Source organism: Lissotriton vulgaris, chromosome 3_1, assembly GCF_964263255.1.
Source record: "Lissotriton vulgaris chromosome 3_1, aLisVul1.2, whole genome shotgun sequence".
In the NCBI taxonomy this organism is placed as follows: Eukaryota; Metazoa; Chordata; class Amphibia; order Caudata; family Salamandridae; genus Lissotriton; species Lissotriton vulgaris.
Genome location: NC_141689.1, coordinates 1,775,433,514 through 1,775,456,045, shown reverse-complemented (window position 1 = coordinate 1,775,456,045; position 22,532 = coordinate 1,775,433,514).

Sequence of the window (22,532 nt, the reverse complement as noted above, 5' to 3'; positions counted from 1 at the left end):
GGTGAGCAGAGACGCTTGTTTGCGCAACCGTGGGCAGTCACCTCTAGCCCTTGGCAGTGCATGATGTGCAGCACCCTGGTTGCACATGGGCGGGAAGACACCGCTAGGCGGTGGGAGTGGATGGTGTGCAATAGTCTGAGTGTGCAGGGGCGGCACAGCGATAAACACATCTGCAGTTGTATGTACTCTGCCATTACTGATTCTATAGTATGTTTCAGATGAGTGACCTTGAGGGCTGCAGTATGTCCCGGCACGTGGTTGGAGTCACACTGGCGGTGGAAAGGTGAGCTCTGAGGTTTTTGTCTGCAGTGTCGGAACTTACTCTTCCTCTCTATCTCTTCCTTTCTCTCTCTCACACTCTTTCTCTCTTTCTCTCTCTCTTCCTCTCTCACACTCTTTCTATCTTTCTCTCTCTCTTCCTCTCTCTCACTCTCTTTTGATGGGCGCATAACACACAATCTTATCTTACCTTTTGTCTCGCAGGTTGTGATTTACAGATTGGCAAGGGATGATGACACACCTTGGCTGTACCTACTTTTATTTTGTTGTTTTGTGTAAATAAAATGTTTTATATGGAAATCCATAGATGACTATGATTCTCATTTGTCCAATCTCACATACACCCCTTCAATTTATTTATTTATTTTTTATTTTTAACATTAATTTTCATTAATTTCTTTTGAAAAAGAGGAGGGGGGCCAAGCAGCCACTTCTGGCCCGGGGACCCCATCCCCCAAGGCCAGTCCTCTCTGCTGGGGACAGTGGGGGCAGCCTCAATGTCCCACACGGTCCCCTGGACTGCGGGGGGTCCGTGTGCCCTCCCGCACCTAATTTACATGGGAGGTGGCGGTCCCCAGTGCTGCGGAAGCCCCGGAAATATAATTATAGGATTGCTCCCAGAACCTGGCCCACCCTGGGGCTCATTTAAATGAAGGGGTGAGACCCCGCATTTTTTTTTTTCATTTTTACCATCCGGATTCATGCACCCAGAGCGCATTCTGACATTTTTTACAAAAAATCCCTGTGAGCAGGACTAGGGGGTCAGGGTGTTTCTACTCTGCCCCCTTTCCTTCTCTTTTAATCTTTTTTCGACATTTTTCTTGTAACTCGGTTCTACCAAGTCACAAGGTGGCTGCCAACACTTCCTGGTTTGGAGTGTTGGCAGCCAATCACAGTGAAGATCGTGGTAGCAAATCACAGTCAAGTGCGTGGACGGGAGAGTGCACAAACGCACTGCTTCCCCAGATATCGAAACTTGTATTTTTTTTATTTATACGCAACTACTGAACGGATTTATACCATTTAAAAAAAAGATGCTTTCTGAATCAAGCACTACCTATTTGCCAAATTTGGTATCATTCCGTTCAGCAGTTCGGGCTGTAGCCTTGCCTAAAGTTTCCGATGGGAAAATTATTTTTTCACTTTTATTTTTTGAATTTCTCAGCAACTACTGAACCGATTTACACCATTTAAAAAAAAGGTTGCTTTCTGAACCCAGCTCTACCTTTTTGCCAAATTTGGTGTAATTCCGTTCAGCAGTTCGGGCTGTAGCCTGTATTAAAATTTCCTATGAGAATTAACATTGAGAAAACACTTTTTGGGATCGCCCTTTTTTCTCAGACTCCGCTTGACGAATCACCCCGAAACGTTCAGGATAGGAGCTGACCTGGATAGACCTTTTTTAGGAGAATTTCGCGAAGATTCTTCAAATGACACAAAAGTTATTAGCAAATCAAGAATGCTTTTCCTATAGAAACTAGGCTCTAACTATAACTACCTACTGGTGACGCCAGTATGGCGATCTAATATGAATAATGTAATATGTGACATCATCAGCAGTGGATTGCGGGCGCGCGAGTTTTAGTTAGTAGAACTAATGTCCAGCTAACTATAACAGTCCTGAAACCTACGTTTCTTTCAGTGAATTTATTAGGTTTTTTAAATGCTAATTACTAACTATAACATGTGTGAAACCTATGGTTTTTCAGTGAATTTCAAAGGTTTTTTAAATGATCATTTTTAAATGTAATAATAGTTTTATGTATTTTTTTATACTGATTTCCTACAGTTTTTGAACTGTTTATTTTTACATATTTTATTTTTTAAATTACATTATATATTTTTAATATAAATGGAAATAAAAATGTTTTTTAAAATATTGAAACTGAAATATTGTTTTGTTTTGGCGCAGTGAATGGTTTAGTACATGGTGCTGAATGGGTCACTAGAGGAGTGCAAGAGGAGTGACAGGGTGTTTCCTGGAAGTGTATGGATACTGACTGGGGAATTGAAGGTGTGAAAGACAAGTGTGTTGGTGGTTAGAGGACTGCATGCATAGTCGATAGGCGCTTGAAGCAGTCCATGTGCTAAGGCCTGGGTCACTGGATGAGTACTTGGGTACTGACTGAATGATTAGAGTACTGCAAGGAGAGTGCCTGGGTGAATTTATAAGTGTTTGGGTTTTGGCGCAGTGAATGGATTAGAATATGGTGCTGAATGGGTCACTAGAGGAGTGCAAGGGGAGTGACATGGTGTTTGCTGGAGTGTATGGATACTGACTAGGGAATTGAAGGTGTGAAAGACAAGTGTGTAGGTGGTTAGAGGACTGCATGCACAGTGGATAGGTGTTTGAAGCAGTCCATGTGCTAAGGCCTGGCTCGCTGCATGAGTACTTGGATACTGGCTGAATGATTAGAGTACTGCAAGGAGAGTGCCTGGGTGAATTTATAAGTGGTTGGGTTTTGGCGCAGTGAATGGATTAGTACATGGTGCTGAATGGGTCACTGGAGGAGTGCAAGGGGAGTGACAGGGTGTTTGGAGGAGTGTATGGATACTGACTGGGGAATTGAAGGTGTGAAAGACAAGTGTGTAGATGGTTAGAGGACTGCTTGCATAGTGGATAGGCGCTTGAAGCAGTCCATGTGCTAAGGTCTGGCTCAGCGCATAAGTACTTGGGTACTGACTGAATGATTAGAGTACTGCAAGGAGAGTGCCTGGGTGAATTTATAAGTGGTTGGATTTTGGTGCAGTTTTTACAATTTTTTCAGATGGGTACTGGTGGTAACTGACACTGACTAACCAGTCCTAGAGCCAGTGCTATGCTAAAAGACACTTAGAATACAGTTAAAACACCTACATACACTAGGGAACACTATGCGATGGGGTACCCCTGTGATTAGAATGACCTCCTCTGTAAGTCCCTAGTATGTCATAGGGCAGAGAGGTGTAAATAGGGGCGTGGTCTATGAACACCTGTCTGCATCGCAGCTCCCTGGCACATACTGGAGATGCCTGGTGGGATAGTTGGCCCTCTGGGACCCTCAGTATTGAAGGGGAATTAATTTCCCAACTTACAACTTGCCAGGGGGCGCGTTTGCACAATGGTGAAGGAAGGGGGCGGGCCTGAGGTGTCATTTGTGCAAACACGCCCTGTGGCGCATTTTAAGTTGGGGAATTAATTCCTCTTCAAACCTGAGGGTCCCAGGGGGTCAACTAGCCCACCAGGTACCTCCAGTATGCGCCAGGGAGCTGCATTGCAGAGAGGTGTTCAGAGGACATGCCCCTTTTTACAACACTCTGCAACGCAGCTCCATGGCGCTTACTGGAGGTACCTGGTGGGCTAGTTGGCCCCCAGGGGACCTCAGGATTGAAGAGGAATTAATTCCCCAACCTAAAAGCGCCACAGGGCCTGTTTGCACACATGTCACCTCAGGCCCCGCCCCAGTGGTGCATTTGAAGTTGGGGAATTAATTCCTCTTCAATCATGAGGGTCCCTTGGGGACAACTAGCCCATCATTTACCTCTAGTAAGTACCACAGAGCTGTGTTGCAGAGAGATGTAAAAAAGGGCGTGGCCTCAGACCATGTCTCTGCAACTTAGCCCTGTGGTGCTAACTGGAGGTACCTGGTGGGCTAGTTAGCCCCCAGGGACCTTCAGGATTGCAGAGGAAAAAATTCCTCAGCTTAAACTGCGCCACAGGGCGCGTTTGTATAGTGTTGGTGGGAGGGGGCGGGGCCCCTAGTGCAATGCCGGTTTGTTTGTTTTTTTAATTTTTTGGAAGAGGGCTTTGTGGCCCCCCTTCCTTTACTGTTTTTCGGGCCCTGGGGACCCCAGAGCCTGACCCCTAATTATTGAATTTTTTAATTTTTAATTGGTAAGGGGGCTACGTGGGCCCCCCCTCCCGAGGCCATTTTCGGCCCCGGTGACCCCATCCTCCAGGGCATGGGCAATTAATTTTTCATATTTTTACCAAGGAGTAGGGCTGCGTGGCCCCCCTTCTGAGGCTTCTTTTAGCCCCGGGGAACCCATCCCCTGGGACTCTGCCTCGTTTTTTTTCCTTCAAATTCTTGGAGGAGGGGTGCTGCGTGGCCCCCCTCCCGGGCCACTTGTGGCCCCGGGGACCCCATCACCCAAACATGGCCACTTAATTTTAATATTTTTTCCAAGGAGGGGTGCTGCGTGGCCCCCTCCTGAGGCTTCTTTTAGCCCTGAGGACCCCTTTCCCTGGGGCTCTGCCTCAGTTTGTTTTCTTTTTTTGGGGAGGGGGTCCACATGGCCCCCCTCCCGGGCCACTTCTGGCCCTGGAACCCCATCCCCTGGGGTCTGGCCTCTCGTTGGGGACTGTGGGGGGTCCCCAATCCTCCCACAGTCTCAGCCGCCTCCCCGCCTCCTGCGGGAGCCGGCATTGCTTTTCCACATGGGGAGCAGCTAACATGCTGCTCCCGATGTGGAAAAACAATCTGCTTTGCTTCATTGAAGCGAGAGCAGGTTTCCCTGCTTTCGCTTCAATGAAGCAAAGCAGTTTGCAATGACAGGGCGGGAGCCTCACGGCTCCCGCCCTCTCAATGCAATCTACAGTGTCCCGGGGTGAGTACACCGGGACACTGCAGGAGCCGGCCCTAAGGTGGCGGTCCCCAGGGCCATGACAGGTTCCAGGAGGGGGGCTCTTCCGCGGCGGGGTGCCTCGCGACCCAGGTGGGCCGCTATATTTTCCATCTGAGGCTACCCTGCAATTGAGGCACCACAAAGCAGCGTTAGTCAACCTTTTATTCTTTTGGGTGAAAGGGTAAACGGCATCTCCAGGCAGCAATATGACAAAGTCCATACGCGTTTCAGGCTTCCTCAGCCCTTGGTCACTGGATTTTTTCACGTGGAAAGCAGCTTGGTTTTGCGCCGTATTTGCAGCGCTTTTGTATCAATTCTTGCTGTAATGGGCGTGGCTGCTTTGTACTCTGGTCGTGGTAGTTTCAAGCTATAGTAGCATTCCAATACAAAACACTATGGCTAGACTAACTTTAAACATTTCCCCACTTTGTGTGTGTGCTGTACCTCCCAGCACACAAGCAAACTGGAAAAAAAGGTTCTCCTACTTTGAAAGGTTATATATTTTGTGGTGAAAAATCCAGTCTATAAATATTAGTAGATAGGGCTTTTCTTTAAAAAATGGGAGCTCATATGTACCACCCAAGGGGTGCCCACTTAGCACAAAGTAATGCAAAGTAGTAAATAGAGCTTCTCTGTTACTTTTAGGCAACCTTCCTGCACAAAACATGTTTTGTGCTGGAAAGCAAATCCCAAATCAACACTTTGCGCCATTTTGCATCCCTTTGGGTGAAGCTAATTCTGGCCTTTAGTATGCTTGCCTGACATGCCTGGCCTTAACCCTTGCACTCTCAGGCACTTAGTGACAATTACATTGAAAAATAATCTTTCTGTTTCATTTCTGTCTCCTTACTTCCCCATACCTCTCTTTTCTTATCCCTCTCTTTTTCTACTGCTCTCTGTACCTTCATCCTATATCTCGATCCCAGTTCTCTTTCAGTCACTTTGGTTTACCTCACCTCTCTCTCAATATAGCCAATACACCTCACTCGACATAATCTCTCTCTACCGCTCCTTAATAGCATTACCCCTATGGCATGCCTGTGTATACCTCTATATCTATCACTTTCAATCTCTTCCCTATACCTCAACTCTCTCTTTACCTCATACCTCCTTCTGTTCCTCAATGCTCCTTTTCCATCTGACCTCTCTATCTCTCATCCATCTAATTCACTTTTCACACAACCCCCTCTCCATCATTAACACACATTGTTATGTCTCTCTCCATTTCTCTGCTACCTTACTTCACTCTACCTCTCTCTCAGCTTTTTCTACCTTTCACCATTAGTTCACCATCTCACCTCTACAACATCTCTTTCCCTCAACCATGTCTTGTCCATTTCATTTGCCGCTTTGAATATTGTATATATTTCTGACTACTTCTATTCCTCTACCTCTGTCATCAGCTCCTCTCTCTCTCTCTCTCTCTCTCTCTCTCTCTCTCTCATGCTCATACACAAACCAATATCTTTCTCTGTACTTCTCCTTTTAAACCCACCCCCTCGACCGCAACCTTCTTTCTCTGCCCCCTTCTTTATAGCTGTGCCTAACAGTCTTTTCTACTTTCTCTGTCTCAGCATTCTGTTCACCTCTTGCCCAACTTTTAGCACATGTATATCTTTTAAATTCCTGCATTTGCTCTATACTACATTTCCCTTTCTAGTCTTCACCCCTCACTCTACCTTTCTCTCTTCCCTGCTTCTTCCTTTACCTGCACCTGTTTTTTCTATAATCAGTATACTCTTATCTATCTTGCATCTCAATGTTTTTCTTCAAGTCTCTCTATTTTTACCTATCACTGCATTTACCTCTGTCTAATTCATCTTTTCTGTACATTACCTCTCTCTGTGTCTGCCTCATCTACTTGGAATTCTGTTCTCCACTGCTGGTCTGTACATTTCCTTCTCTATTTCTCTATCTTATCTAACTCGTTCTAAAACCTTACTTATTTATCTCCCTCTCTCTCTACCAGTATATTTTTCTTTCTACCTCTATTCATGTTTTTTGCTGCCTACCTCACTTTTCTGTATGTACTTTACTTCTTTTCATACATCACATCGTCTCTACCACTTTCTTCTACTTCATGTGCTCCACTATACTCTTCTTTTTATGTCACTGACCTACTGCTTCTTGCCTTTTAAAATGTATCTTACTCAGCAGGGTCACAGATAACTTCTAGCAAAAGAAGTGTACACAAATAAAGCAGGACAATACAGGGTAAGAGAACAGGGGAAGAGAAATTAGGAATACATTATGATATTTTAACCAAGGGGATGTTGAAAAACCTCAGAGCAGCACTTTGCTTGTAACTGTTTACAGCAAGGACATCAGTAATGAAGGGGGCTTTATCTGTGAATATAAATATCTGGCAACTAAAGTTAAAACTTCAAGTGCTATGTGCATTTGTCTTATTTTTTATTTTTTTATTTCAAAGTATTTTATTGATTTTATATTCAAGACATTAACATTTCTGGTACAAGGTTATCCCTTCGTAGTATGTAAGGCAGTGTTACAGTTGCTTCAAAACATAAGCTTGACTAACCCCTCCTGACGTGGCTTAGTGAGAGAAAGAAAGAAAGTTATAGTAAGGAAAAGAAAAAGAGAAGGGCACAAGAGAGGCTATGTGTTTGTGAGACTTATAATTGCCTGACCAGGCCGCCACCTCACTGGCTTGCTTGTGGCGATATAGGCAGACAAGTCAGTCCAACCGAACTGTAGGGCTATAGTGCTTGCGCTCAATAACAATCCTTGTACCGCACTTACTGGGGTCAGGGGGTTTGTCTCCGGGAAGACATGGTTTCGCAGTGGAATTCATGGGGGTTCGTAAAAGTCTAGGTATGTGTTGAGAGACTTCCACATCCCCCTGGATGCTGGTCTCCAGGGTGAGTTCTGTAGTGCAATGTTGTCCACACCTCTGAGGTGTGTAATCCAGTTGAACCAGCTTTTGTATGAAGACTTACTTGCGTCTTTCCAGTTTGCTAGGACCACTTTCACTGCTGTGGTCAATAGCAGGTCTAGTAGGTCCTTATCGTGCTCTGATCTTAGTTCTGCGGTCATAAATGCAGTGGCGAGGGAGGGGAACTCAGTTTTTAGTGTACAGCCCAGTATCTTATTTATGAAACCAAAGATTTTATCCCAGTATTTTTGAGCGTTGGGCATTGGTTAAACAGCTCATCTAAGGAGTCACCCTTAGCATGTTTTCCTACAATGGGAGTAACAAGCTGGTTACACACTGAACTCCACATAAAATTTTGTTGTTCCTCATAAACAAATCTAGATCCAGACTCGAAAAGAAATAGCTTCATCTATGCCTGTTCAAACAATCCTTTTTGGCAATATTTGGCTGGTGGACACCGGGAAGCTTGTGTTCTTGGCTGTTTTGCAGTTTCTGAAGATTTAACATATAATTCAATATTGTTTACTATCACGAGGGCTTGAATGAGCCGAATAGCTATAATACATTCAAAATTGTTCCAAACATGAAGTCCTGAAATATAAATAATCCTTAAGATGTCACTGTTCAACTATGTTGTCTTTTCTCATCAGGCGTTGAGCTAATAATACATTTAAGAACTGTAAATGTTTTACTTTAAGGAAAAGTGGTGGCACCATGTTTGAGAAGTTAGTTCACCATTTTATAATTACAGTTATTTTCTACAATGAATTTTCCTAAAACTTCAAGTCAATTTATTTTTTACTATCTACATAGGTATCCAGTACTACTAAGGAAGTGAACTGAGGATTTGCTTCTCTCTCTCCTCCCTTCTGGCTTTAGGAAACTGAAAAGTATGCTCATCTTTAGACATAGACAATGAATAATTTGAAATTGAATTGCTAGAATTAGGAACACATATGGTACATAAAGCGTTCTATTGAATGTTCCTTTGGTGTTATAGGTATGATCATTGGTCTTTTCCTTTTGATTTATATATTACACTAGGAAAGAGTATGAAAATTATTCCATCCCTGTGGAGGTTCTGTCTCCTTCCTTTTTTATTTTACTTTTCAACTGATGTTTTGTTATCATGGAACAAAGCACAATTCAAGACAGTTAGAAGTGACTTATCAATGTTTTCTTTTTAAATATATGTTTTTCCCCAAAATGTTCCCTCAAAGGCCATTATGCTCCCAGTTAGAATAGCAACTGTTACGGGGCGCTTCTTTGCTACAGGTTAACCGCCACAGTTTGGTGTAGGTTTGTCAATCTATTGTTCTATGTGAGATAATAAGCGGTGGTGGTGACTGTTATGACATTGATGGAGTCAATAAATAGTGGATTGAGCTTGATGGGTAGACAAAGAGTGTTTTTGAATTGTTATGCTTGCATTATTCCAATACAAGCAAACAGTTTCTGTTTGTGGTATCCTGGTTCAAAATAAACAATTAGTGGTGTGGTAAGAGGTGTTTGCGACTGTGATAATATTATTGTTGACAGCAAAATTGTGGACCCATGAATGGATTATATTGAATTAAACATCTTAACTTTTACTGGGAAATTCTTTTAGGAATCTAAGCTCTGTTGTGAGTAGATGCTTCAGAGATTGAGCCTGAATGGGGCACGTGACGTGCTTGACATGATTTGTGACCTTTAAATGGTTATGGTAAGAAGAAAACATGTTTTAGGTACAATAAATTCTGGGATATGTAATCCAATTAATATAAATTTGAATTAGGAATGCCAGTACATGAAATGCTAAATTTGATAGCATGAGGTGGGGTTATTGAGCACCTGTATTGGGAATTTATAAATATTGCATACAAATATGAAAAATTCTGATACTGAGCCTTCATTAGGGAGCGATATGAGTTTGATGTGTTCATTTCCTGTTTTAGAAAGTGAGTGTCAATTGGACATTAGAGAACAAATGAGTTATACTCTGGGTATTTTGCCTAAGATAGCACATAAATAGATGTAAATTTGTAAATTAAATTGTATTACGTTTCTTTTTTAACATATGAAATGTGTGTGGGGTGACACTGACGAGGTAGATATTATATACAATTTGGTGCAAAAAGAGCCAATTAATTATTGTGATTAATGAGCCAGTTGGATGGGTCCTCCTTTATGTAATGAAATGTATAAAAAAAATACAGAATTTTGTGGATAGAAATTTTTATATACGAATATTGTATGAAATGGATGATGATTGGCATTTGATAACTCGTAAAAACGTAGTCCATCCAAGGTTATTTTTTACTCGCTATTGTGATATATTAAATTGTATTATGTGTATATTAGATTTTTAAATATTTTTCTTTGTAAATACTCTTTGTATATGTTTTTTGCAGTTCTGATGAAGTCCTTTGAAGGGACGAAACGGGTTTGCTTGGCTGACATAAAGAAGAATGAAGAGAAAATGGATCACACAATTTATTATCCAAATTGGTCTCCTAGTGTAGTTATTGATGGACTGATCGTGGATTACTTTGTGGCTATCACAGTAAGAACAGATGAAATTGTAGTGACAGATATTGGATGGATGAAGGGACTATGGACTACATATATTTTGACTACGTCTTTCTTCTTTGAGTTTGGACTTTTTTGCAGGTTTATAATAAGGCTTTTCCAAACATAAAGCCTATCCTAACTGAGCACTACTGATCACTTTGTTACCCCGTAGAAGCGTGGGGGGGGGAGTGCCCACAAACATTGTGTTGGCTGCCCAAATCGAAATCCACCAAAAGCTGTACTTTGTGATACTTATCTGGAAAACACACTATTAAACTCATAAATGGTTTTTTTCTGTAATTATTGACTCAATAATTTGAACTGCATATGTTTCATAGGATTTGCTAAAATATGCAATGTGCATCACAAATCGAACCTCAAAGACTGTACTCAGTGATACGTACTTGGACAGCCTAATATTATATCTACATATAGATTATTTTGAAATTATGGATTCATGAATTTGAAAGATTGTACCATTGCATCCGTTTTTTTAGGATTTGCTAAAATAAGAAAGTACATTATTTTTGGAGTTATATAGCTGCATGACTATTATATATTTTGGATTATTGTGTTGTTTCTGAAAATTATTGTTTTATACATTATTTTTAGAAATGTTGCTGAGAGAGTGAAACCTCATATACTGATGCACAATTACAACAACAAAACGTAATAAAAATGGGAGAGTTTACGCTTTGACTAAAAGTACCCCGCATCCACCATTTGCCACCCTATAAACAGATCAAAGGGAAAATAGTAGGGGCAGATCAGAATTCCTATTACCTCCTGACAATCAATGAATGACTGCATTAAAATACACTTAAAACTATAAGGCACTTGTCAAACTCCATTGCAGCACACACACCACACGGAAATACATTGTTTTGTACCCTCTAAAACATATTTCTTAACTATGTTTTTATCTTTTTGATCACCAATTTCCATTTAATGTAATGTAAAGGGTAAACATTTGTGTGGAATTGTATCAAATGCCTTTGCAAAGTGCAAGGCTCAAATAGCGGGCTTATTTTCCAAAACAACATTACTTCCCAGTCAGTCTTCCTCCTCCTGCTGGCAGACGGGTTATTCGATCACAAATGTGCTGAATATCGAGTCAGCCTTATTACAAGTGTTTTCTATCCTATGGCACGTGTAATAAAGAGACCATTCAAGGGAGTACCCAAATTCAAACTTTAATTTTGGGCCGTACTATTTTTCTTGTCTATAAACTGAAGATGCTTACCCTGCATTCTTAGCCTCTAGTAAGTCTTTTACTCTCCTAATTGGCATTTTGTATAATTTCATTTTAGGCGCATGTGCACCCCCGCATTCATTGGGTGCCCAAATTAGCTTCCGAGTACTCACACGCATTGAATGTGCCCTTCTTTAGAGTGCCGACCGTAATTATTTCAGCTCTGCACACACATTCAGTGGATCCTGCTTCAGAGGTCCCTAAATCATAGCAAGTGTTCCCCTTTTGAGAACCTGTTGAGGACACACTTCAAGCAATAAGGATCTGATTAAGTGGTACCTGTTTCTGTAACTTGTTCGATCCCCCAGGTCATTCTTTTTCTTTTGAAATGAGACACACTCCACAGGGATTTTGTATTGTTAAACCCAGGTATCACAAGAGTAGTCAGCGTTTCAAGAGCTGGTTGCCATGGAGAGGCACTCCAAAGTGGGAAAGAATGGCGTTACAACGCATAAATTCACAGCGCATACCATTAAAACGAAACTTTTACAACGCAGGATCCATTACAACGCATGCCATTACAACGCATGCCATTAAAACGTAGATGCTATTACAATGCATGCCATTACAACGTAAGTATGGGTAAGTATTTTTTTTTTAATTAATGGGAATGTAATAGTAGTGTAAATGTTGGATAGTGTAGGGGTTAAAATAACTATTCTTACTCCAGGGGGTGTAATAGTAGGGTAAGTGTTGGATAGTGTAGGTGTTAAAATTAAATTAAATACTTACCCATACTTACGTTGTAATGGCATGCATTGTAATAGCATCTGCGTTGTAATGGCATGCGTTGTAATGGCATGCGTTGTAATGGATCCTGCGTTGTAAAAGTTTTGTTGTAATGGTAGTGCGTTGTAAAAGTTGCGTTGTAATGGCTGTTTCCCCCAAACAGGAAGTGTTGGCCTGTGTTTTACTCTCAGCCACTCTCTAATTCAATCCTGGCAAATATGGAACCCAAGAAGCTGCTGCCAAGTGCAAGGGTGTTGAAAGTACCTATTCTGGCCTTGAAGCAGGGAAAACCTCTCAATAGACATGCAAATAAGCAATTTCTATGGCAGAAATTCGAAAGAGAATAGAAGCTGCTGTGGTTGCAGCATTGTAAACACAAGTCTCCTATACAGCCTAAGTGGGAAAGATTAATAGGAGGAACTCAACCAGGTGATACCCTCGATGAGGATCAAGACATTAAAGGGCACTTTATTCAAGTTTATAACAACTAAAAGGCACTTTATTCAAGGCGCCCGACCTCAAACAGGTTTTACAACAACTGAGAATGAATTTGGCTTTTCCAGATCCTGTGGCTGAAGATGAGAATTATCATTTTTAGCCAAAACATCACAGAAATGCACCAGAATCTGTATCCTTGCACAATTCTGCCCACAAACTTTTAAAGGAGTGGAAAGAACTTGATAATTCATTGTTCCTAATTTCTTTTTTCTAAAAGATATCCATTACAATTCTTCTATGAAGGTTGTTTTCTCCTATTGTCAAGGTGGATTTCCTTATGGCTGGCTGATAAGGATCCATCATGCCGGAGGATGCATCACCAGCAGATTTGTTAGAGAAAAACCCAAAATGTATCCATTAGTGCGAATACATATGCAACTTTTGCAGTACAATCTTTGTTGAGAGACTGCATCTGCCCTTTTCAAGATCAAAGAATTTTGGTCTTCAGCTGAATGACCAAAACGCTCAGCTGAAGATCAAAAGTTGATGGGCCCCATACATTAGGTAGAGGTGTAGAAACATTTGCTAGAAGAGTCTTATGAACCTTATTTCGCTGCCAGACAGTAGAACCAGCCTTTTGGGGCAAGGGTAGTGATGATTATAACAAGAGACTCTTGACTTAGGAGTATGTCCTACTTCACTAGTAAGCACCACAATGCCAGCATACTCACCACTGGATAGACTGACAAATTATTGGAGATAAGACAAAGCAATGCTCCGTAGTTCTGAGAAGTGGAAGATCAAAATGATCAGTCAATACACAGTGTATGACTGATTCTTAAAAGTAAGAGAGTGAGGCTCCTGCGGGAGCAAGTGCTCTGACTCATTGGCCACAACATGAACAACATTGTTGCGCACACCATCATACGACTTGGGGACTTAGTGCCCGATTATGAGTTTGGCAGTCCACGGGACCGCCGAACCTGTGGTGGCACTGGCGGTCTGACCGCCGTATTTTGAGTGCACATTGGGACTGCCACAGGACCACTGCAACCACCAGGGATCCTCGTTCCTGCAGCGTGGTGCAGCGGTCTGAGGCTGGAATATGCTGGTAGTGCCCCAGCGAAGAAAAGGAAATCTACACTTATTATTCACTGATCCACAGGCATTTTCATATACCATATTTTCCTGTTATGGTGCCCCTAGAAGAGGCAGAGTCGCCACTGAGCATTTATTTTAGGCTGCATGGAGTGTAGCACCCCCCAACAACATTAACAAAAACAGTAAATCTCCTAAGTCATTAAATCCATGACTTCAGGAGAACTTATCATCTTTAAATTACTAAGAGCTGGAGCTCTATGCTCTTCAGCTGGAGTGCAATTGTTTTTAGGACTGCTTGTTGAGGTTTGAGAAATGTTAAAAGGAAGACTCAGAGACATGTTAGTTTTATTTAATGAAAATAAAATGTATCTAACTCTTTCTTTTAACAGTTTCCGCCCAACAAAATGCAACCATAAACACTTTTTTGAAAGAAAGACTCACAGACATGTTTATTTTTTTAATGAAATCTTTAATAAACATTTTTATAATAATCACTATTATCAAACATTGCATTGTGTGAATTCATGAAATAGACATTTGAGTAAAAAATATTGGTGTTTTTTTGAGAAAGAGGCTACATCTGCTTTATATAAATTGACATGTTCACCACTTAATAAAGCCAATGGGCCCAATTTTTTGTTTTTGATGTAACTCTTTGAGAAAGTAGAAAGTCTGCCTGAGGACCTGTGAAACCAACTGCTCATTATACATGCCAGAAGATCGGGCATGGCGGTGGGTTGGCCCCATGTGGGGGTTGGCCTGCGGCCTGACCTACACAGTTCACGGCCAAAGGCTGTGGGTGGCTTGAGGTTGGCTTTACTTATGGTAATGATCTTTTACTTTCTGTAGAAAACCTTTATAAATTCACTGAAAAAAACAAATGCTAAAGTGATGTTAGAATTAGGAGTTGTATTATATCTTACTTTACATTTTAAAAAGTTGGAAACTCGTGCCCTAAGGTAACTATATCACACACTATGCACTGCTAATTCCCTCGCATACTACACCATTCATGACATGTTCTGTGATACCATTGATTACATCACTGCAACATCTGAAATGACATAACTGATGACAACAACAGTGCATGGCGGGGGCATGAGTTATAGTTACTTTCGGACACAACTTATAGTTACTGGAGATAACTATAACATGTACATTTTAGTGTTATTTTTTTGTTTAAAACGTTAAGTTGTCACTGGAATTTTCAGCTAATAATGTTACTTTAACCTTTGTTTTTTTTGGGGGGGGAGAATGTGTATATATTTTTATGCAGCCATAAATCTATCTATCTATCTATCCAAGGAGGGATCCTCTGTTAAGGCAGAGGAGTTTCGCCCTACTAAACAATTGCCCGAGAGATGGAAAAATAAAATGGTAATAAAGTTAATTTATTTCCATTTTATTTTTCAAGACCACGCCCAAGCTGAGCATCAGGATGTGGAGTCGGGGCTCTCAGCTGCTGCCAGTCAGGCAGCAACAGAAAGCAGTGATAGGCAGGGCACTTTAAGTTTAAAGCGTGCATCTCTTTTTGGCCAGCCGTCTTATGACGGCCGGCCAGACATGCACATTTTAAACCTCTCTACCCAGCTGTCTAAGACAGCTGGGTTAGAGACAGTATAGGGCTCCAGTGTCCTCGGGAGAGACGTGAGAGGGCCCTCCCTCCAACCCTGGTGCTGCTCTCACACAGCATGAGAGCAGCACCAGGATTTGAGTATAATATAGAGCATAACATATACTCAACATAAAGTTAGTGAAATATATAGTATAATACACGTTGGGCCGATTTGGATGTCGGGCACAGAGCATCCTGAGGTTTCCCTCCGGTGGCTGTATTTTGATTACGACGGTCAGAGGGGAACCTACAGGGGGATTTCACTGCTGTTCTGACGGGCTCTGTGCGTCGAAACAGGAACAGAATAGTAAATTCCTTCAATGTCGGTAGAGACAGGCTCAGCTCCGCCGTCAGGATTACGATGTCAGTTTCCGACAGTCAATCCATGTCGGCCTTTCCCTGACATGGATTGGCTGTTGGAAATTGACTGCTAGGGGCCCCCTTCCACCCTGGCCCTCCTCTATAATGCCTGGGGGGGGGTCATAGGTGCCCCTCTTAACATGTGAGAGAGCGCAAAACTGTGTTAGAAATTGTAGGGGTGCACTATATTCTCGAGTAATCAGCACTCGCATATATAGAGGATTATAATCATGTTTAAATGTGACACAGAGCTATGAAACCATGTACCAGAATTTACATAGCTGTAACGTAAAGTGCTTTGAAAATACTAATGTCATGTTAACTTAGAAATGTGTTTGTAGTGTAATACTAATTCAGTTAAAGGATGTTCGAATAGGCATTGATATATTTAAATGCATGTTTAAAAATCTATTATTGTATCCATGTAACGACATAGAAGCGTTTAGTTAGAGAATGTATTCTTTTTGTTATAATGATGTAGGCCTAATGAAAGAAAATGTTTGCCAATGTTAGGGAGTGATATCCCGAAACGTGCAGAGGCCCAGGTGGGGAGAGAGGATTGTGTAGGCCGAACTAGGAATGTTTCTTTTAACATTAAATCATGGAAATGCCGTTCTTAGAGGGTTGCTTTGGAACATTAATTGCAAGTAGCATGGAACTGGGAATCGATTTATGTGCGTTCCTTTGCAGGTGCAAGGTTAACTAGAGATAGTAGAGAAGGGCCCATTGTGTATGAGCGTCAGGATGGTAGTCACAGACATGGAGGAGTGGCTGCGGAATTTAGGGAAGCAACTTCAAGAGGAGAAGACTCTGGGACCCAAGGCCGTTTTCAACGAACAAGGATGAAGATGTCGTAATGAAGTTACTTTGAAAATTAATACTTTTGAGAGGGGCGTACCTTAGGGCGTGTCGCCCTTATTGTGGGATTTGTATTAGGGACAGCACCCCGGGAGGAGAGCAGAGCAGAAGCGCATGAGGACGAAGAAAGATGCTGGGTAGGCAGAGAGTTTTTCAGTGCGAGATGGGTTCTTAGGCTAAATCCGAAACAAATGAGTGAGCTTCTTTGGAAGTCACCACGGCTGACACCTTTGTTAGGAGGTAACTCTGTTAGGTAGGGATGTCACTTAGTATAGTGTAGGGACAGCTTAATCTTGATGTATTTTTCCTTTTCTCCGATGCCTACTAAAACCCAGATAATAGCAATTCTTGCTAGTCTGGTGGTTTTGGAGATTATACTCATATTGTTTCTTAGTCGATTGCGACTTTTCCGTAGGATCATGTTTGTATTAGTGCCTGTTTACCTCTTGAACCTTTTACTGAGGTGTTTATATACACAACTGCTTTTGGCTTTATAATAAATCTTCAAACTTGACTTTTTGTCAGTGGGTCTTTGGGGAGTACAAGGAGAATGGTTCAAACTGATACAATTTTGTTGAAAGAGATTGCCTTCTACACTCTATGACAGGTAAAAAGGTCTAGTCGACCTGTGGCGGGATTCTAGAGTTATTATTCAGATTCTAGAGTGGAAATCCCACCTTTCCAGTTGGTAGCAGAGTAGGATGGTTTATCTTCTGGAGTGAGGGTAATCTAGAGTAGGCTAAGATTTTCCCCAAGGCCCATAGAGATCTGGAGATGTGCGTTCGCAGAACCGCGGACGGAAGATGGCGTTCCACGGAAGATGACGGAGAGTGACGGTGCGGCAGAAAGCAGCAGGTCGTAGGAGAGTGAGTATGAAAAGGGTCATGCGTGTTAGATTGCGGTGTGTATTGTGTTGTTGAAGTTGTATTGTCTAGCGGAGTTGAGTGCCTGTAGTGTGAAAGGAGATCAGGTTGTGAGCGCGCGCAACCGGTGAAAATCTTAGGCTCGAAAAGGGAGTTTAAGTGGTTCGGGTGTATCGAACACCTACAGTAATTGTCGACCATTGTAAGGGGATCATGAGGTACCATTGATCGCCCGAAGGACCGAGATAGGGGGGACGAATGTGTAAATGTGTGGGTAACGGACGCTGGTCGGAAGTTGCCGTGTGTATGTAACCTATCAGAGAAGCGATTGTCTGGTCGTTAAGCGGACAGGCGTTGCCAGTCGGTGACAATTACAGTCAGACTGTGGACGTACAGTCAGAGAAGTGGTTGCTTGGTCGGAAGTGATCATTTCAAAGTGTATGATTGGGACGCATGCATGACCGAGAGACGAGCGGAGAAAGGAGGGGAACTGCTGCAAAAGTGGAGGCGAGTGACGTCAGGAAGAGCCGCGCTGGGATAGGACGGCTAGTGTGGAGCCGCGCTGAGATTGGGCGGTTGGCGAGAAGCGAGTGACGTCAGAAGAGAGCCGCGCTGGGATTGGTGGATCGTCATTGTGAAGCAAACGAGCGTAGTAAACAAGGAATCGTTGTGGGTTTCATCATGAAATGTTTAAAAGGATTGCGAAGTTGTTTTTCGGGAGAAAAGAGACTTGAACCTCGGGGTGGGGAAGAGGCTCCACCCGAGGATACGCCAGCTCATTACATGGCTACGAACGTTGGGTTGCATACTATATTGTGGCTTGAGAACTGGTGTAAGATGACTGACGGGAATGAGGAATTGACTTTTCCTAGGTACGGGACATTCAGATTAGAGGTGTTGTACCAGCTAAAAGCGATTATGTCTTCTTTGCGACCTTTGCCTAGGCCAACACAGTTCGAAGCATTGAATGCATGGATCAGGGCAGCCCACGAAAAGAACAGAGATAGGCGACAGGAGAGAGTGAAGCGCTCAGTTAGGGCGGTACAGGATGCAGATGGGATGCACTGGCAAAGAGGTGGAGAGTGCAGACCATCGAAGGAGACAGGTTATACCCATTGCTGGAGAGTGTAGGGAATGCCCAAAGAACGAGCACAGAGGATGACGACAGTGAAACAGAGGCAGTCGGATAGAGAGACTGTTGTCAGAGAGACCACCTCCATATAATCCAGAAGTAGAAGGGAGATCACTACCACCAACAGGAGGAGAGACATCTGTTGTAGACGGTGGAGTTCTAAGAGAGAGCGACTTGGGCCCAGTAGGGGACAGGTTCGGTTCGGTAGGAGGAGAGGGGGTACCTCAACCGACCCCAGAAGCGAGAGTAGTGGGAAGATTCACGGTACAGCAGGTACATTGTGAAGAGGGAGCCAGCGCTCAGAGACTACCAGATGCTCTTACAGTACCAGTTACCATAGGTCCCATAGTATCAGTATACAATCCGGAACAGACACAAGGTGAGAGTCTGCCACAATTAGATAGAGAAAGGAACGTCAGCGAAAATAGAAGTAATGTGGCGGACGAGTGGAACCAATGGTCCAGACCTGTAGAAAGGAGCACCCCTTTGGCAGCATCGGCAGATTCTTCTAGGGAACAAGGGGGTTTAAGAGGACCGATGGATCTGAGAGGACCACGGCCCCGGTCGATTAGAGAATTGAGGCCAGATTTGAGAACTTGGGAGACAGTCGCGGATACCCAGAGCGACAGGACAAGAGACGATTGTAGACATTGGAGTTCAGAGAATAGGGAGGTATCCCATTGCAGGTCTAATGGAAGCAGTCAGGAAGGGGACCGTGGGAGTGAGGAAAATAGGGGTACGTTCACCCATTGAACTGCAGAGAGAAGACAAGATTGGGACTGCGAAAGGTGGGAGCGAGGAAGTGTTCCCCATAACACCCCTGAGGAAGACAGACGAGTGAGTCAGGAATGTAAAGGGAAAGACTCTAGCGAAACCTCTAGTCAAGGCACATTGAGAGCGGTGATAAAGGCAAGAAGGATAGATGTGCTAAGACTTAAGTCAGAGGTGGAGGAGATAGTGGAAGGCACAATACCCCTAGAGAGAATAGAACTATACGAACCAGATGAATTACTGTTTGTAGCGAAAGATGTAACTCGCAGAGCTAGGACAGCTCACGAGAAGCTAACGGAGCTAGCGAACAAATACTCAGTGGATCTGACCAGGACAAGGGCCTTGCAGGGAGGCCATAGGCTACAGTACTCAGATCAATAACTAGACGAGAAGAGGGCAATCGGATTAAAAACCCACATTAGAGAATTAATAGTGGGAATTCGAACATGGATACAACTGGATAAATGGGAGGAAAGGTGGTCAAAAAAAAGAAGAGTGTTAGGCGGAGCACTATAGAGACTCCTCCAGGAGCAGGGCTAATGCATGCAGAAGCATACCCCTTGAGGGAAGTAGCTCATGGAGGATATGTGCACGTACCCTGGAGTAGAGGAGATTTGGCCGCCTTCACGAATACATTTCCCGAATTGAGAGAGAGCCCAGTGGAATGGTACAAGCAGGTAGAGAGGTTTGTCAAAATTTCGAAGGTACTGTGGGTTGATTTGAACACATTGTTTGACATTGTGGTTCCGGGAGACCTGTGGGTAGCATGTAAGATCAGTGTTGAATGGCCCACAGAGGAGCCAGACGAGACGCACTCACAAATGGACCTTCCCCAAGAGTAATGATAAAATACGAGCAGGTGATCACGTGGTTAAAAACAAAGGTACCACCGCAAGACATAGATTGGGTAAAAATAGACCGAACTAGGCAAGAACCGAAGGAGACAGTCCACGAGTACTATGAGAGATTGTTGCAGATATTCAAGCAGTGCAGTGGTCTGGATGTGATGGATCCGAAGGACATGGGACAGTTTGTGTCCAAGTTTGTTTTGGGACTGAGACCCGAGATCTGTCTCATGATACAACAACATTTGATTTGTTGGCAGAACAAACCTCTAGACGAGATCCTGAGGTATGCAAGGTACTGCAGTGATGAAATAGACTCGAAGACTAAGAAGCTCAAGGATAAGCTGATGCTAGTACAAATGCAACCGGGAGGACAGGGTCAGTCTGGAAGTGGAACACTAGGTAGAAGATCGAGCAGTCAGAAAAGGGACAGTGAGGATGGTCCAAGGCCAAGGGTAGACCTGGCGACTTTGAAAAAGACAACTAGGTGTCATCAGTGTCACGAGATCGGGCATTGGAGGCGCGAGTGTCCTCATAACCCGGAAAATCAGGTACAGGAAGAGGAAGAGGAGAGTCAGGCCCCTCAAGTACCAAGAACAACAGTGGTTAAGCTCAAGGGGCAAAAGGGGGGACTTCCGCTCCTAGAGCCCCTGTTCCCCAGCCACCGAAAATTGCGGCAGGGAGCAGGACTTACCAGCAGATGCCTCTCCTGGTAGACGGAGACGAATGCTATCACTTTGACCCAGTGACAGGACGGTACCTGAATGAAGGGGAAGAGTGCACCTTAGGAGCAGCATTAGAGATAGACCAGAGAGGACCCTTTGTAGAAGCCGATGTAGCCGGACACCCCACCACCTTTTTGGTGGATACGGGTGCGACTCGTTCTACTGTACGGTCCGCAGTGGTCCCTAATTTGCCTCTTTCCGGACAAACTATCCAAGTTGTGGGAGTCGCAAATAGGAAAATGACAAATCCATTGACTGAGCCAGTCCCAGTAAGAATAGGAAACTTCAGGGACAACCATCAATTCGTGGTATGTGATTCTAGTCCTGTGTGTCTGCTAGGAAGAGATCTATTATGTAAGCTTAATTGCACAATCTACTGCACACCTAAGGGAGTGGAGTTAGAGACGAATGATGATGATGCTGCCTTTAAGGTTGCAAACACACGTGTGTGCATAGAACTGTATCCTGCACTAACAGTTGAGGAACTCCCCTGGGATTTGAAAGAGACAGTCAGACAGGAAGTTTGGGACTTTACAGGAGAAGAGATTGGACTGATCAAAGGTGTGGAGCCAGTTAAGATACAAGTGAGACCTAATGCAGAATTTCCAAGAACACCCCAGTACAAGCTGACCCCGGAAACAATTGCAGGAATAAAACCTGTGATTGAGTCCATGATTAGACAGGGAATTCTGAAGGAAATAATGGGCAGTCCATGTAACTCTCCGATTATGGGTTTGCAGAAGCCTAGCGGGAAGTTCAGGATTGTACAGGATTTACGAAAAGTGAACGACATAGTCGTTCCATGCTGTCCAGTGGTACCGAATCCATCAGTGATATTGTTTCAGATTCCAGCACAGGCTGAGTGGTTCACGGTGATAGACTTGTGTCAGGCATTTTTCTCAATACCGTTACATGAGGAAAGCCAATTTCTTTTCGCTTTTAAGCTGGAAGATCGTGTATTAACATGGTGTTGTATCCCTCAGGGGTATACAGAGAGCCCATCGATCTTTAACCAATTGCTGAAAAGGAATCTTGAGAGTCTAGTACTGCCCCAGAACTCGGTTCTTGTACAGTACATAGACGACCTCCTTGTTGCGTCAGAGACAGAAGATGCCTGTAGAATAGACACCATCGCATTGTTGAACCATCTGGCAGAAAATGGCCACAAGGTATCTCCCAGTAAGCTACAATATTGTCTCACAGAGGTACAGTATTTGGGACACAGAATAGAGAAGGGAATAAGGAAAGTGTCTCCCGACAGAATAGAGGCGATAATGAAAATGATGGTGCCCTCAACGCAGAGAGAAGTTAGAATGTTCCTGGGAATGGTGGGCTACTGTCGCCAGTGGATTGCAAATTTCTCCCTGAAGGCGAAGCCCTTACAAAAACTGACGCTCAAGGACGTGAGTGTACCGGTACCATGGGACACAGATTGCATGATGGCTTTCCTTGAGTTGAGAGAGGATTTGTGCCGTGCTCCGGCTCTGGGAATGCCTGATTACACCAAATTGTT